Source organism: Hirundo rustica, chromosome 31 (assembly GCF_015227805.2).
Source record: "Hirundo rustica isolate bHirRus1 chromosome 31, bHirRus1.pri.v3, whole genome shotgun sequence".
NCBI lineage: Eukaryota > Metazoa > Chordata > Aves > Passeriformes > Hirundinidae > Hirundo > Hirundo rustica.
In genome coordinates, this window is record NC_053480.1 from 560,417 (window position 1) to 578,812 (window position 18,396).

Here is an 18,396-nt window from a genome sequence, read left to right on the forward strand (position 1 = left end):
GACACTGCGGCAGGACAGGCACCGCCTCTGGGATACGGGCTGGGGAGGGCAGCGCGAGCACAAGGACCAGGAGCAGGAAGAAACATCTGGGAAATGTGGGTTATTCATGCAAGGATCAAGATCATCTTTGAAGGATTTTGTTTGGGTCACTGGAGAAAGGAATGCCCTTGCAGAGAGCTCAGCAGCTGTCAGAGGATGAGCACCCACAGGCAGTCAGGGGGGCTGCAGCAGTGGCACAAGAAGCCCCTGGAGCAGTTGGTCACAAAGGCACAGCAGGTGAACGCAAGAAGAGGTGAGGAAAAGGCCAAGGTGAAGCCAAAGGCCATGGCAGAGTTTCTACAGCCCCTGAGGGATGAACCCCAGGGCCCAAGGGGGCCCCAGGACCCAGGGGACGGGCTCGGCCACAAGGACCTGGCAGAGGCATTGCCCTCCTTGGCAGGGGAGAGCCAACCCAAACAGCCCCTGGGAAGGAATCAGGGTTCCATCTGCAGGCCTCAAGGACACTGGAAGCACAGACAGCAGCAGCCTCAGAAGGAGCAAGTCCACCCCTGCATGGACATGGATTGTTAGGGGTGGCAGAGCTCCCATTCCACCAGGGACCCACCACACTGGAGCCCTTGAGAACATTCAGGGTGGGTCTGATACCGAGCCAAATTACTCTCAAGCAACCAGGACAAGTGGTGTCTAAAAGCAATACCCTATTCCAAGGGAGGGAAGGAAGGGCTCACAGCCTGGCATTGAGCCCCTGTTAAAGGCAGGGCTTTTGGAGCCTGGCATCTCTCCCTGGAATGCTCCAGTGCTGCCAATCAAGAAACCAGATGGAGTCTATAGAATGCTGCAGGACCTAGGAATAAGAAATGAGATTATTAAACCGAGGCACCCCACAGTCTCAGATCCTTACACCATCTGCAACCAGGCTCCCTCCTCACACTGCTACCATTCAGAACTTGATGGAAAAGATGCTTTCTGGGGATGCCCACTTACACAGGATGCTGAACAGGAGTTGGCCTTTGACTGGGAACAAGAGGAAAAGGAGAATACGATAAAGACATGGATGGTTCTTCTGCAGGGATGCACGGAAGCACCAGCTTTATTCAGGCCAGCCTTGCAGAAAATATCAAAAGAATTCTCCTCACCCCCAGGGATGGGGTCAATGCAGGATGTGGATTATTTGCTTCAGTCAGGAGGACAATTAGAGGAAGGAGAAGCAGCCTCTGTGAAATGGCTCAATTTTCAGACTAAAAAGCATCTTTCAGTATTTGAAAAAAAAAAAAAGGCACAAATGGAGAAAAAGGTTAAATACTTGGGACATATTTTGACTGAAAGTTTGTGATGTATTGACCCAGAAAGGGGCCAGGGAATCTCAGAAGTAACATTACCCAGGACTAACAAGGAGCTACGACAATTCTGAGGATTAACAGGGAATTGCAGGACACGGATTGAGGATTCTCTGTTCTAGCCAGAACGTTGTATGGCTTTCTAACCCCAGACAGCCTCAATGTTATGGTATGGACATGAGAAAGAGAACAAAACTTGAGAAAATTTAAAAAAACCTAAAATGATTGACGCCCCAGCCATGGCTCTTCCAGACTCAGAAAAGGAATTGGAATTGTATGTGAATGTGAAACAGGGCCATGCCAAAGGAATTCTTGTGCTACAGTATTTAACCCACTGGCCAGAGTGGCCCCCTCATTGTCTGCACAATTGTGCAGCCACAGCTCTAAGGGGACCTGAGGCCTGAACACTGACAGCACAAGGAGCTCCTGTTGTTCAAGTCTGGCATCAAGTTCAAGCTTTGATAACCAAAAGAGCTGTGCTCGGTTATTACAGTATGAAACTTGTTCAGTGGCACAGGAGGATGCAGAATTGAGGACAGGGGAAGGGTTGAACCCAGCCTCCTGTTTCAACAGCCTGGACAGGGGGCTGGCAAGAAACCCAGGACTGCATTCAAGTGACAGAGCTCCAGACCCAGCCTAGGAGAGATTTATGAGACATTCCCTGGCCTGAGGGAGAAAATCTGTTTATGGATGGGTCTTAGAGGGCAGGAGAAGGGAAAAGAGTTACAAGACAGGCTATTATTTAGGAAAGGGAATTAGACAAAGCTCAGGTTACCGCCCACATGGTCAGCTCAACCGGCAGAGCTGTGTGTGCTTGTGAGAGCCTGGGACTGAAATGCCCTGAACAGGAAGGCTCAAGTATCTTCTGCTAACACCACGTCACCTAACAGGGTGCCAAAAGGAATTCTAACTTCTTCAGTGGCAGAGGTGTTTTTCTCAGATGACATAAACACTAGGAACGCAGACTTGGTATCATGTACATCTGTGATGTGGCGAAAACTTATACGACTCGGGCCATTAGAATACGCTTCTGCTTTAGCAGTAATGAAGCAGGAGGACATGGAGGAGACGGTGCTTGATATGGCAAAGAAGCTCTGAGCATATGCAGATGCTGTGCATGGCCCAACACACGCCAGAATCGCAGCAGCTGTAGAAACACGTCTACAGAAACTAGAGGATAAGATAGATGAGAATCATAAGAGACTCACAGAGAAGATTAGAGAAGACCTTCTCCAAATCTCAGCAATACAGATCAGAGGTTCTGGTACCCAACGTAGACGCTCCCCGGCTAGGGAGAGTGGATAATTGTAATATAAAGCCACCTCGGAGGTGATTGGTACAGAGGCACAACTCCTCCTAGCACCCCGACTGCCTGTGCTAGGGTAGATGTTCAAAGGGGAGGTTCCCTCCACCCATCATGCCGCTGATGCCACATGGAGCAAGTGGATCGCTCTTATTACGCAGCGCGCCCGTATGGGTAAACTGAATTGCCCTGGGATTTTGGAAATAATTACCAATTGGCCTGAGGGTGAAAATTTTGGCCTCACAGATGAAGAACAAGAGCAAGTGACACGGGCTGAAGAGGCTCCACCATACAACCAATTGCCAGCAGAGGAGACGCATTATGCCCTTTTCACTGACGGTTCCTGTCGTATTGTAGGGATGAACCGGACGTGGAAAGCAGCCGTGTGGAGCCCCACACGACAGGTTGCTGAGGCCACTGAAGGAGAGGGTGGATCAAGTCAACTTGCAGAACTCAAGGCTGTTCAATTGGCCTTGGATATTGCTGAAAGAGAGGCTCTACCTCTATACCGATTCATAGATGGTAGCCAATGCTCTGTGGGGATGGCTGAAGAGGTGGAAAGAGGCTAATTGGCAGCGTGGAGGGAAACCAATTTGGGCTGCTAAGGAGTGGAAAGACATTGCTACCAGGGTAGGGAGACTACCTGTGAAAGTCCGCCACGTAGATGCCCACATCCCCAAGAGTAGAGCTAATGAGGAGCATCGAAACAACGAGCAGGTAGATCGGGCAGCAAAAATAGAAGTGTCAAAGATTGATTTAGATTGGGAACACAAGGGAGAGTTGTTCCTAGCTCAATGGGCCCATGATGCCTCAGGCCATCAGGGTAGAGATGCCACCTATAAGTGGGCCCGAGACCGAGGGGTGGATCTAACCATGGACAGTATTTCTCAGGTTATCCACGACTGTGAGACGTGTGCTGCCATCAAACAGGCCAAGCGGGTGAAGCCCCTGTGGTATGGCGGGCGATGGTCCAAGAATAAGTACGGGGAAGCCTGGCAGATTGACTACATCACCCTTCCCCAAACCCACCAAGGCAAGTGCTGTATGCTGACCATGGTGGAAGCCACCACGGGGTGGCTGGAGACCAACCCTGTGCCCCATGCTACTGCCTGAAACACTATCCTGGGCCTTGAAAAGCAAGTCCTGTGGAGGCATGGTACCCCCGACAGAATTGAGTCTGACAATGGGACTCATTTCAAGAACAGCCTTATAAACACCTGGGCTAGGGAACATGGCATTGAGTGGGTGTACCATATTCCCTACCATGCACCTGCTGCAGGCAAAGTGGAGAGGCACAATGCATTGTTAAAAACCCAGTTGAAAGCATTGGGGGGGGGGGTATCTTTCAAGAATTGGGAGCAGCATTTGGCAAAGGCCACCTGGTTAGTCAACACCCGAGGCTCCACCAACCGAGCAGGCCCTGCCCAGGCTGAGCCTCTGCATACAATAGATGGAGATAAAGTCCCAGTGGTGCATGTCAGAAGTCTGTTAGGGAAGACAGTGTGGATCAAGTCTGCCTCAAGTACAGACAAACCCATTCGTGGGGTTGTCTTTGCTCAGGGACCAGGTTGCACATGGTGGATAATGCAGAAAGATGGAACAACACGATGTGTACCTCAGGGAGATCTGATTGTTGGGTGAGAATCATTTATAAACATCACTGTCTGCTAAATGCTATTGCCATTGTACATTAAACCACGCAGAATGAAATAGAAGGAAATATGTAAGTGAGAGGGTATGTGTTAAGTGTTGAAAGTATGAGCAAGTGTTGAAGGTATGAGTAAGTGAGAGAGGAATCCTGCTGCCCTGCAGCCTGGGGCCTGGATTCAGTGGCTCAGTGTGGAACATGACAGGAGCATGATGGGTATTGCTTGTATTCTTTTTTGTGGGGAGAATGGATGGAAGTTTTATGTGGAATATACATTGGTTCTGTCTATAAGTCGACGATATGGGGATAAGGGGTGGAAGATGTCATGGGGTGACTGTGTATCCCCAGTCGTCTGTTGGGTGCAGGGGGGAGGGCAAGCGCGGTTTGTTTTTCCCCAGGAAAACTCTGCTCATCGGAGTGACCTTGAAACGGGGGAGTTGGAACACGGCAAGACGAAAGAAGCTCTGCTGTTTTTTCCCGGGCAGTTAGTTAGTTCAGTGCTAGCGTAGTTAGACGCTGTAGAATAGCTGAAGCTTTTTGGTTTTTTTCTTTTTCTTGTCCTTTTTTTTCCTTCCTTTTTGCTTTTTTGCCCTCTCCTCGGAACTGTTCCAACCTCTCCAGACTAAGGACCTGGGGGAAGCACCGGGGGCCTCCACAGGGGACCCACCCCACCAAGACCAGCCCTGCACATCTCCTTTTCTCCCAACGTCAGCGGAGACGGAGCGGTGGAGCACAGTGACGACCCTCAAGAGGAGACTTTATTTAAGTCTGTTATCCCTCTGTAAGCGGCACGAAGCTCTTGTCATCGGGTATTGTGCTGGGCGTGCTTTGCCTGTTTAATAAACAGGTTTTTTCCACTTCTCTCTGAGGAAGTCTTTTTCCCGAACTGGTTGGGGGAGGGGAGGGGGGCCCCTTGGGAGGATTTCACCCAAAATCTGCCTGAAACCACCACAAAGTAATTTAATGAGATTGGGTCAGAGTAGAGATGACCCGTTTAGTATAGGTAGTAGGTGTTGGCAAGTAACTGTAAAAAAAGACCTCCCAACTCAGGGGGAGTCATCAGATGCCAGAGCAGTTGCACAGATCTTGGCTGGGCACAGAAGGAATTGTAAGACAAGAAATAATAAACAAATCGTGCAACCTTGAGAAATCAGAACCTGAAGACTCTGTCTCTTTCTTGCATCCGGCTCACGGCTTTGCAGAAGGCAAAGGACTTTAAAACCACCTGAATCTCAGGAAAAACACTCGAGAATCATGGCTCTTAGTGATGGCAGAATTTTGATATGAGTTTTTCGATGTTCACATTTAGGCTGCATTTTGCAAAACTAGAAGAGCTTTAAAGGTGACCCTTTGAGAAATAAACACTTAATAAATATTGTTAAAGAAAAACAAAAAGAAAAAAAGAAGCAGATTGTGGGGGGACCACGCGTGAGTCATTCAAGGCTTGCTCTGAAGAGAAGCATAATTCCAGGCAGCCAGGAGAGGAGCTTTAGAAATGTAAATTAACACTGCTGGGGAAAAGTGTGGACAATGCAGCAGGGTCTTCTTGCCTGGGGCAGGAATTGGGCTGATTCCCTCTGCCCCTCACCCCAAGCTCTGCCTGCTTGCACAGATGGAATTTGCACAGCCAAAGGCAGAGCCCACACTCAGGATATCTGACTCTGCAACACAAACTGGTGCAGCTGCAAAGGAAAACAGCAAATGCAGAATGCTGTGAAAACTTCACTAAAAGAACTGCGGGGGAATCATCCCTCTCCCCACTCCAACATGTGCTGTCACTGTCTATGTCACACAAGGAGCATGAGACCACTGAGGTGTTCTTGCTACCACAAGTTCAGAGAAATCAGTTGGAAATCCAAGTATGTGATGACTTAATCAGAGAAAAGAGATCAATTGATGCAGCCCTGTCCGGAGGGAGCAACCAAAAATGAGGAAAAGATGAACAGCCACCAGAACAAATCCTACACCACCATGAAGCAGCCCCAGGGAACCCTAATGAATTCATATCAGGAGCCAGAGAACCCATTTATCATTTCAATGCCATAATTAGATTACAAGATGTCTCGAAATAATAAGCAACCAGACAGATCCAGCTCCTGAGTCTGGCCGATCAATCCACTCAAATGAACAAGACATTTCACCATGGGATCAGATTATCTATTAGCAGGAGGAGCACAGTGTGGAAAATTAAATGACTCGAGATCCTGTTCGCAACTAGACTAGACAACAACCGAAAAGTGGTGAAACAAGCAACAAAGGAAATAAAAAAGCAGCTCATGTATTGGTCCAAACGTGGAAAGGATGGGAATAGGACACGGGTTAGTGGTCCCCTGGCACACCATGGGTTAAACGAATGCTCTTTCTCCTCTTCTCTGCTACAGCAACTCTCATCTTTTGACCATGCACAGACACCTTGCTGAGTGCAGCTCATTCAGCACGGGAGCAAGGGGATGCAGGTGGCAGCCAGGCCTCCTGAGCCACAATCGGCTCCAAAAGGACAAGGAAGGAGGTCACTGAGAATAATCCCAAATCCAAACAGGACCCAGGAAGAAAAAACAGAGTCAAACAGTGAATCTGCTTGGAGATAGAGTCAGAGACTTGGAAATAAGGAAGTAATAGGAGAAATCATCAGTTTCAGAAAATGTTACTCATTGACACGGACTGCTGCTCAGCCAAGATCCTGCTAAACTCCTGAACATCGAGAAGAAGAACAAAGACTGAACAGAGACATGAATATCGGACGTTATATAAAAGGGGGAGTGCATATTAACGAGGACATGCAGTAGGCGGATCGGGAAGTCTCAACTTTCCAAGTACCTTCGCCACTGGGCAAAGGGAGAGGGAGACGCAGAAGGCAAAATCTGGATAAAAAGGAAGCTGCGTACTACAACGATCAAAGAGACCCCATGGCAAATGCCGCATGGCCTCTCCCTTTGTTCAGGAATAAAGGCACTTTTACAGGACTCCTCTGTCTCCTTTGGGGACACAAACCTCTGGAGACGCCAATTTTCACGCACACTCCCGGGGACAGGGCAGCCACCTCCGTGCTACCCACAGGAAGCGGGACGAGGCAGCGCTGCTCCGGCACCGGCTCCTGCCGAGGCCCCAGCGGCAAGGAGACCGCGGGCAGCCGCTCCCGCAGCGCCCTCAGGCCACGGGCAACACGGGGCGGACACAGCACAAGGAACCCGCCAGAGCCCCCGGACGCCCCCTCGGCCCGCAGCCAGCCCCGAGCCCCGGCAGAACCCAGCGCGGCTCCCACCTGCGCTGGGGCCGCCTCCGAGCTCCGCCGCCGCCTCACCGGGCTCCGGCCGCTGCCGCCGCTCCCGGGCCCGCACAGACGCTCCGCCAATGGCGGCTCTGCTGCGCCAGGGGCGCCCGGGGAGGGGGCGGCCCCGGGGCCGGGCTTGGCCCCGCTCTGCCCAATCAGCGCGCCAGAATGATGAGTGACGGCACAATCGCCCAATCGCAGCCAGCGGCGGGCTGTGCACGCGGCCCAGCCTCGGCCCGCGCTCTCCGCGCCCCCCGGGCTGTGTGAGGGGAAAGGCGGAGATGAGCAACAGCCCTGGGACGGGCCCGGGCCCGAGGCGGCGATGATCTGAAAACACAAACCAAGTTCTCCGCAGCTCCCGGCCCGCCTTTCCCAGCCCTGCGTGTTCGCTGCCACCGGCTCAGAGGAACGCCGTCAGTTCTCCTACCCCGAATTAGGAGCAGCAGTGCATGGCTTTGATTGCCCGCAAAAAGGGAAAACCCCCAACGCCCTTCGGCTGAGTGGAGGAGAAGGGAGATTTCTGGCAGAAAACTCCCAAAGTCGTTTTTCTCAGAATTTGGAAGAACGAACCAAACCCAGGTGAGGTGCCCCCCCAGCAGCGCCTCTCTGCCGTCCCAGCTGAAGCCCTCGCTGGCTGCTCCAGGCTGGATGGGCAGACTGTGAGCGCTGGGAAGGGGCCCCGGCTCGGGGCGCAGCCCCCGGGGCAGCCCCAGGGCCCCCAGGGCAGCTCCAAGGCTCCGGCAACCGGGATGGAACGTGGGAAGGGAGCAGCCCTGTCCCCTGTCCCCCCTGGCTGTGACCCCGGCGGTGACAGCGGCGGGCGCGGGGGCCGGACCGGCGGGGGTTGAGGGGCCGCACCCGGACCCGCCCGTTCCTCGAGTGTCACCCGGGCGTGCCCCCCCCCCGCTCCCCGGAGTGTCCCCAGCGGCCATGGAGCCTCGAGAGGTGCGACAATCCCGGTGTGGGCTGGGAGAGGGGACGGGGGGACACGAGGTTGGCAGGAGGGGTCAGGGGTTCCCAAAGGGACAGGAGGGCATGACAGGAAGGATGAAGGTGACAAAAGGGTGGAGGGGACCGAGGGTGGCAGAGGGGACAGTGGGGGGTGGCACAGGGGCGGCAGAGGGCTGCGCCCCCCAGGGAGGGGACAAAAGGGATCCCGGGAGGGCACAGGGGCCACCCCAGGAGGCCACAAGTGCCACGAGGTCCCCGCCACCTCCCCTGTTCCCTCCCCAGCTGCTGGAGGCTCTATTGGCCGTGGTGGCCACCCTGGGCGAGCTGGCGGCTCCCGTGACCGCGCCACGCCAGGACCAAGTGGCCGCTCGTGTCCCCAAGGTCCCCGCACTCAGCCCTGAGCAGATTCACCGCGACCCGCGCGCGGAGAAGCCGAAAGTGGGCGGGGCCTGGAGGTGAGGAAATGGGGGCGGGGAAAGGGGCGGGGCCAGCAATGGGAGCGGCTGGAGGGGAGACAAAGGGGCCCTTCGGGGATATCGGGGGGTTCGGGGACCCTGGGGGTCTGAAATGATCCCAAGTCCTGCTGGATCCCAAGGAATGGCCCAAATGCTTTCAAATCCCAGATCCTGGATCCTAAAAAATCCCAAACTCCAGATCTCAAATGCTGCTGGATACCCAAACCCCAATGCTAAAATGATCCCAAATCCCAAATTCTGCATCCCAAAAGCCCTGAGATCCCAAATGCTGCTGGGTGTGAGATATTAAATTTGAAGAATTAGGGATTTTAGGAAAGTTAAGATAATAGTTGCTGAAATAGCTAAAGTAGGTGGATAAGCTTTGCTTGCAGTTAACAGAGCCCAGATCTTAGATAAGCTATCCCGGATTTAGTAACTCATTGCTTGTCAGCTTTATGTTTATGTAGGTGTGCTTGTAACAAAACCCAAAACGCAGTAAATAAGATATAAGATAACGGCAGACTTCCTGCTTAAAGAACCCATTGAACACAGGAAACTATAAGTTCTACCAAGGATTCATTTGTCACGAATTCATTGAAAAGGTAGAAAGGTCAGGACGAGGAAGACTCATCTTACTTCCTCATTTTTAGTGACCCCTCCCCAGAATAGAACCCCGACTCATTTTAGGAAACAAAATACGCATGCTTAATAGCTCTTTTTGTCAATTAGCATACGAAACGAGCAATGGGAGGTGACAGGGGTATGAATATGTATTTGTATTTTAGGTATTCAACACTTTTGTAAATAAAAGGCTTTGTAATTACCTGTGAATTTCGCAGTGCATATTAGAGAGATATCCTTCGTGCTGCCCAGCCGTAATAAACATGCACTTTCTAACTTCAAACTGTTAGAGAGTTTTTGTCTGTCACAATTTGGTATCGATACTAGATCAATACCCAGATTTCTTTAATAAGTCATTTTGGCGAGCCAGGTGGGAGACTGCTGTCTCTGGCCGTGGGGCCAACGGGGTCCAGGACCCCTCTGGGCGCCCACCCAGAATTTTCTGGGAAGAGGGCTCCTGTGGTCACACTGACTACCCGGGGAAAGACCAGAACCTGCTGGAACTACGGACAGAAGGTATGTTTATACTTGAAAAGAGGTACCTTGGTACAGGCAGTTGGTAAGACACTGAGAGACGTCTCGTGCACAACATACGCCTCTTGGGTTTGTTTGTAACAGTTGTGACAGCTCTGCGGAGCCTGGTGTCAGTGGTTTGGTAGTCCGTGTCCCGTAGTGGGGACAGCGGTGACTGGGTTTTGTTGTGTCAGCTCGCAGTTTAAAGGTGCCTTGGTAGTCCGTGTCCCGTGAGGGGGCAGCGGCGGCAGTGAAATAACCGGTTTTGTTGTTGTGTATTAGGAGCAGTGGTGGCTCCGGTTTCAGTTTGTGGTTTAAAGGTACCTTGACAATCCATAATCCGAGTGGCGAGCCCGTGCTGGGACGCGAAGGGTCTCGTTGTGGGTCGCGGAAAATCCCGATTGCGGCCCCGCGCACACCGGGTGTGTGTGGTGTGAACGGATCCGCGTTTTGTGGTCTCGTGGTTTTGTGTGTTTGTGTCTTCAGGTGTGGAAGAATTATTGGTGCACCGTATGTATCGTGGTCTGTGAGAGTTTGTGTTGTAAGCATTTTGATTTGTGTGATTTTGGAGTGTGTTAGTAACCTGTGTAAGTGTTTTTACGAGTGTTGCAAGCTTGAAGTTGTAAAAGCCTTTTGAATTCCCTGCCTGATCAGCGGAGGGATCCCTCTGTTTGAGAGAGGAAGGATTTAAAGTGGTAGTTTTGTATCCAGATTGTGTGCTGGAGGGGAATTAGACTGTGTGTGAGCGTGAACAGCGTGTGCTTTTGGCAACAGCATTTTGCTGACGTTTTGTTAGGTGAAAAAAGCATTTGTGTAAGTTAAAATTTCTTTTTTTTTGAGCTAAAAGGAGCGAGCGGCGTAAGGCGGTTTGAAACCTCAGCCAGCCCCAGCAATTGGGAGGGGATGATTTGTTTCCCTGATAACCGCAGGGGAATCCAGGCTCTGCAGCCTCGGGCCGCGTCTCTAAACTCCTTGTAAAACCCTAAGAAGTTTTTTTAGCGAGTGAGTGTTTTAGTTAAAAAAATATGGTTTTGCTTGTTTGTGAGGCTTGCAGTTGCTAGAGTGTGTGGTAATATTTTAAAGTCCTGGTGGTGCAGTCCCTAACCACAGAGGAATGGAGAGGCAGCGTGGGATCATGGTTACCCCCCACCTCCTTCTCACGGAGGGATTTGTTTGTGGTGTCCCGGCTGAAATCCGTAGGATTTTTCGGTGAGACCTTGTAGAAACTTCTGGTGGAGTGTGTTTGGGGTCGTGAGGGACCCCTGGCTATTTTCTTTGCGAGCCTAAAACGGTTGGTGTTTGGAGTTGGGTCTCTCTAAGAAAAGGTTTTGATTGTGTGCAGAAAGCAGAGAGCCCAGAACTTATGCCCAGAGCTGGCAGAAATAGCCGAGAAATTTTTGGTGCTGAGATATGATTAAGCAGCATTCACCTGATTGGGCAGATCTGCAACTGCTACTTGATGCCTTAACAGAAACTGAGGAGCAATTAGTTTTGAAAGTGGCTGGGGATCTGGCTGAGGATGATTGTAGGACAACACAGGAGGATGTTAAAGATGTATTTCCCTTTCAAGACCCAGGTTGGGATCCTAATGATGATGAGGGGTTAGGACGGTTAAAGAGATACCAAGAACTGATATTAAAAGGGCTAGAAAGAGCAATCCCCAAAACCATAAACTGGTCAGTGTTATATGCTATCAAACAGGGCCCCTCTCAAACACCTTCTGAATTTCTAGATCACCTGCGAGACACAATGCGCCAACACACACCACCCTGGATCCTGGATCTGATGAAGGAACACTGTTACCCTGGTTTTTCTGGGTTTTTTTATTAGCTTTTTGATTTTCATAAATGGAGTCAGATCTTTTAGTTACTGTAGAATATTAGAGCAGTTTTTCTACCTTTCCCACAGAAGTAATATAAACAAATCCTTTGTTTTTCATTCTTTGTCCTTTGTTTGCATATTTCTAACCTGAAAACAATTGTAACTGACAATTCGTCTGGCCACTGAAGCTGAGGGGTGGAAACCCCAAAAAGCCAATCTTCTGCTAGACCCACAAATGTATAAAAGTAAAAGAATAAACAAAGGGGTCTCTTCTCTCCGCCCTTTCAGCTAGAAGCTGGATCAGAAGAACCTCTGCAGAAATCTCTAGTCTTCATGTGATTTCTTTGTGTTTCACGGTGACAGAACACAGCAATTAATAAATTTATTTTTAGGACAATCCACAGGAGACATCAGGTGGACACTCCAAAAGATCCGGGGTCCAAACAGCCGGAATTTAAAAACTTTACTAAATGAGGCATTAAAAGTTTTAGTAACCAGAAAGAAGGATATAAACAAGGGATGAAGAAATCAGTAGCGGTAGTAAAAAAGGAGAAAAGAGAAAACGTGGGCAAAGTCCACCAAAACAAGGACCACCTCAACTAGGAAAAGATCAATGTGCATTTTGCAAAAAATTTGGTCACTGGAAAAACCAGTGCCCAGAATTAAGAAAGGGTGATGAACATAGAAAAGGTGATCAGAAAAAGGAAAAAGTAGTTGCTCATGTAAAGGAGGACTGAGGGGGACCGGAGGGCCCTACCCTAGGGGACCCTCTGGTTATAGCCAAACTGGGGAACAAAGAAAAAGAAGTGAAATTTTTGATAGACAGGGGCAACATTTTCCGTGTTGAATAAGGCCCTAATACCTGTAACCAATGACTATGTTATGGTAAAAGGGGCAACTGACCAATCTGAAAGAGCTTATTTTTGCAAACCATTGAAGTATAAATTAAGTAAACAGTAGGGCGTCCATCGATTTTTATACATGCCTAATGCTCCATCTGCGCTTTTGGGCAGAGATTTGCTAGAGCAGCTGGAAGCAAGAATAATATTCAAAAATGGGGAAATGAGTTTGGAAGTAACAGATCAACAATATGTAGAACTGCTAAGCTTAATGCTAATAACCAAAGAAATTGAAGTGGCAAGTGAAAAGGAAAATTTTAGGAAAATAATGGATCAAGTATTTCCAGGAGTATGGGCCTCCAATATACCAGGAAGAGCAAAGAATGCACTACCAGTGCAAACCAGGCTTAAAGAGGGAGGACAGCCAGTAAGGGTTAAACAATACCCCCTAAAGAAAGAATATATAGGAGGGGTTAGCCCAATTATTGAGAACTTTCTGCAGCTAGGACTACTGAGAGAGTGTCAATCTGATTTTAATACTCCTATTCTGCCAGTAAAGAAACCTGATGGGTCATACAGATTAGTACAAGATTGAAGGGCTGTTAACAAGGTAACTGAAGACTTGTATCCAGTGGTTGCCAATCCCTACACCTTGTTAACCCGTTTAGCACCTGAACTAACTTGGTTTACTGTTCTACATCTAAAGGATGTTTTCTTTTGCCTCCCTCTCCATGAAGCCAGCCAGAAAATTTTTGCATTTGAGTAGGAAAGCCCTAAAACTAGAAGAGAAACTCAGTTCACATGGTGTGTGTTACCGCAGGGGTACAAGAACTCCCCCACTATAATTGGGGAGCAGCTTGCCAAGGATTTAGAGTCCTGGGAACCTCCACCAGGAGAAGGACAGTTACTCCAGTATGTGGATGATCTCTTAATAGCCACCCGGACCCAGGAGACATGCGTCGACTGGACAGTAAGCCTCCTAAACTTTCTAGGCCTGCAAGAGTATTGCGTATCCCAGAAGAAAGCCCAACTTTTGCGGCAAACAGTTATTTACCTGGGTTATGAAGTGAGTGCTGGACAAAGGACTTTGGGGCAGGATCACAAGGAAGCAATATACCAGACCCTGAAACCTCAGACAGTGAAAGAACTAAGAACCTTTTAGGCATGACAGGGTGGTGCAGACTGTGGATTTACAACTATGGGTTGCTTGTTAAACCTCTGTATGACTTGATCACGGAAGGGAGCAGAGATCTTCAGTGGACAAAAGCAGCAACTCGAGCCTTTGACCAACTAAAGAAAGCCCTTATGTCAGCTCCAGCCCTAGGACTTCCAGATGTGAGTAATCAATTTTTCCTGTTTTCCCACAAGAAGCAAGGGATTGCCTTGGGAATATTAGCACAGAACTTAGGCCCGTACCAGAGGGCAGTGGCCTATCTTTCCAAGCAACTGGACACAGCAGCTAAAGGATGGCCAAGGTGCCTCAGAGCAGTTGCAGCAGTAGCAATAAACATCCAAGAGGCATGCAAATTCACCCTAGGCCAGAAGATGACTGTGCTAGTATCTCACACGATGTCTGCAGTCCTTGAGGCAAAAGGGGGACATTGGCTCTCCCCACAGAGGTTTCTGAACAAGATGATGTTGAAATTGTGGTAGCTAACATTGTGAACCCAGCTTCCTTCCTCAGCGGGAGTATGGGAGAACCAGTGATCCATGAGTGCCTGGAGACCATTGAAGCCACCTACTCCAGCCGCCAGGATCTGAGGGACACCCCGCTTGAGGATGCTGAGACCTGTTTGCTGATGGAAGCAGGTATGTCATCAGTGGAAGAAGACATGCTGGGTATGCAGTTACCACAAGCAAGGAGGTGATAGAGTCTGGACCATTAACATCTACAGGGACTCAAGGTATGCATTCGGGGTGGTTCATGCTCACGGAGCCATCTGAAAGGAAAGAGCACTGCTGAATTCACAAGGCAAGAGAATTAAACACGCACAAGAGATACTGAGGCTATTAGATGCCGTACAGCTACCTGAGAGAGTAGCCATAATGCACATAAAGGCACACCAAAAAGTGAGCTCTGAACTGGAAGAAGGGAATATGCTGGTGGACAGAGAGGCAAAAGAAGCAGCAAAAGGTGAAGTACCTGATAAGGCTGTTGAGGCAGCATTGATTCCAGATGGTAGAGTTTCTGTTGAAGCCAATGTACAATAAAAAAGATAAGAAACTTATCAAGGTAGAAAAGGCAAGTTATAACCAGGAGGGATGGGCTGTAACAGAAGAAGGGAATGTTGTAGTACCCTCCTATTTGTTGTGGTCATTAGTACAGAAGGAACATGAGAAAACACACTGGGGAATAGATGCCCTGTATAACCATTTGAAAGAAAGAATCATGGCCAGGAAATTGCAGGGCACAGTGATACAAGTAACTCATCAGTGTAGTCTTTGCCTCCGAACTAACCCTAAAAATACCCCAAAGCCTAAAGTGGGACAAATTGGGAAAGGTTGTGGACCTGGGCAACAATGGCAAATTGATTTTACAGGACTGCCCAGGAAGGGAGGGTATCGTTACCTATTGGTGTTAACTGATACATTTTCAGGATGGCCAGAAGCCTTTCCTGCCAGGACAGCTGAGGCCCGAGAGGTGACCAAAGCACTGTTGCAAGAGATAATACCATGATTTGGAGTTCCAGCCACCATATCCTCAGACAGGGGACCACACTTTATTTCGATATATGGTGGCCCTAAATAAACAACTTAGAGAAATTGAGAAATATGTGGCTGGAACTCAAAGCAGAGAACTAGATGGGCCAGTACATAATTGTACAACCTGGGGATTAGCTGTATGTTAAGGCTTTTGCAGAAAAGACCTTGGAACCACAGTGGGAAGGTCCATTCCAGGTGCTCCTCACTACCTTCACTGCAATCAAGATCAAAGAACAGAAGGCCTGGATCCATCACTCCTGAGTGAAGAAAGCCCCAGAAGGAATTTAGAAAGTCACACCAGGTGATAACGAACTAAAGCTGAAGTTCACTCGGAACAACAAATGAATGGACTAATAGTTATTATGGACATTATGTAGAAAGTTGTAACTATTGTAGTAATTACCTTAAGCATAACAAGAGTTAATGCAATACCACACAGGTATAATGTGACCGAGATATACTGGTACCAAGGAAGAGCTTATGATCCTTACTCTCGTAAGGCTTTAAACAAGATACTAAAAGTCACAAATACAAACTTGTAGGAAAGAAGAGATGTTTGAGGATGTAAGTATGTATTTGTACAGAATGGGTTCCATGAGGCTTACCATCCACCCATGAAACTCCTCCAGATCCAGATCCTGAATGCTGTGATAAATGCTTGAGTAAATGCCTGGAGTTTAGACTCAAAATAGAGGGATGTGCGGTAAGGGGCTCTGACATTGACTTTAACATCACTCAGGGATGTACTGAGTTCCATAAGAACGAGACCAAAATTACTCCACCAGTGCCAAGAAAGGCTCTGATCACCCAGATACCAACTGTTCCAGAAGTAGAGGAACAAGTAACTCCTGTAGTTACCAAAATTAAGCCATAAGCTATTAAGAAGACAGGAGTTCAGAAGCTGGTTTAGAAGTAGTCTTTAAAACAAGTAAAAATAGGAGTACAAGTAAATGCTTCTCACATTCGGCCAGAAGGTGCCCCATTTCTCAGGAACTCCTTTATAGACGAGACCACTTGACTTCAAAAAGTATGCCTCCCAATTTTAAGAATAAGAGGGATCTGGCTAAGTTGCTAAGAACAGGACTAGAAGTGTTACCAGAATGAGAAAACACAGAAGAGTGAGATCATGAAGTAATAATTAATGCGCTAGGCACATCTCGCTGGCTCTAGAGTGTACTCAAGCACAACTCTAGATGCAATCAGTAGCTGCTGCAGTTATCAAGGGAATTAGAAAAGGAACATTCCCTGCTGAAATTTGCAAAATTGGCTGGGACCATGCCTCTGATATAGAAAGAGAACTTCAGTCTTAGTGGACTTTAGTCAATTTCACCTATAACCCTGTAACTAGTAAAGTAATATGCGTCAGGAAACTTAATTCACCCAGGATTCCCCTAGGATTAAACCATGAAGGGACTGTATTGTCTCCCAAACACAGAATATGGGCATGAGAAATTGGAGGAAAGTGGCAAATCATTAACCTAGAGCCCTGTTCTATAAAGAAACAATTAAGGTACATATGTGATAGAAAGTGATAAAGACACATGTTTAGACACAGACCAAAGCATTTGCTGCTTTGAAACACATTCAGGCAGACAACTTCACTTGTGTATATAGGACAAGGCTGTGTCTGCCTTAGGACAGCATGCCCCGCCATAAAGAGAGACAACCAAATTGGAGACGAGACTCAATTCAATTTGTGTTCGCAATTTTGTTAGAATTAAAGAATGTGATTTTTCCTATCGGGCACCTGTAATATCACATCAATATATAAAGGCCAACCTAAATCTTAAAAGAAATTAGAGATAGAAAAAGAGATGAATTACGATACACCATGATACAGAGACCATCAAAGGGGTTTTTAAAAATCTTAAGGAACATTTGTCTCATCATTAGTGGGATGTGCTTTTTTAAGTGGTCACCGACAGCAACCAGTATACTGAATGCCTTAATCCACCTATAGTTGTGTTGCCTATTTGAATCAACATAAGTTAAGTGTTATCTGTTGTAATACTTGTTTAGAATTGGAAGATGCTGCGATAGTGGCAGCTTTAACATCATTATCAAAGGCGTATGGCTTGGTCTTGAGAGACGCTAGCTGTATGGCTTAGATAGATGAAGGAGACTCTGTATACTGACTAAAGGAATTTACTCATTTCAAAGAAGTGGGGAATGAGACATTAATTTTAAAGAATTAAGGATTTTTAAGAAAGTTAAGATAATAGTTGCTGAGTTAGCTGAAGTAGATAGGTAAGCTTTGTTTGCAGTTAACAGAGGCCAGAACTTAGATAAGCTATCCCGGATTTAGTAACTCACTGCTTGTCAGTTTTGTGTTTATGTAGCTGTGCTTGTAACAAAAACCAAAATGTGGTAAATGGGGCATAAGATAGCTGAAGATTTCCTGCTTAAAAGAACCATTGAACACAGAAAAATATAAGTTCTACCAAGGATTCACTTGTCACAAATGAATTGAAAAAGTAGAAAGGTCAGGACGAGAAAGACTCATCTTACTTCCTCATTTTAGTCAGCCCTCTCCAGAATAGAACCCCGACTCATTTTAGGAAACAAAATACGCATGCCTAATGGGCTTTTTGCCAATTAACTTATGAAGCGAGGAATAGGAGGTGACAAGGGTATGCATATGTATTTGTATTTTACGTATTCAACACTTTTGTAAATAAAATGCTTTGTAATGACCTGTAAATTTTGCAGCGGGTATTAGGGAGATATCCCGAGTTCAGCCCAGCCGTAATAAACATACACTTTCTAACTTGAAACTGTTAAGAGAGTTTTTGTCCGTCACAGGTAGGTATCGATACTAGATCAATACCCATGTTGCTTTAATGAGTCACTCCACTCAGCCGAAGGGCGTTGGGGGTTTTCCCTTTTTGGGGGCAATCAAAGCCATTGCACTGCTGCTCCTAATTCGGGGTAGGA

The 18,396-nt window shown here is 47.9% G+C and overlaps 1 protein-coding gene across 1 annotated transcript in view; it reads right to left on the reverse strand.

The window, feature by feature from the left end:
- Window positions 1-7,633, reverse strand: part of LOC120764571 (zinc finger protein 239-like) — a 17,166-nt gene extending 9,533 nt beyond the window's left edge. The window contains exon 1 of the mRNA XM_040088566.2: window positions 7,551-7,633. The gene's annotated coding sequence lies outside the window, so the exon portion shown is untranslated. The remainder of the gene's footprint in view (window positions 1-7,550) is intronic.
- Between the last annotated feature and the right edge of the window lie 10,763 nt (window positions 7,634-18,396).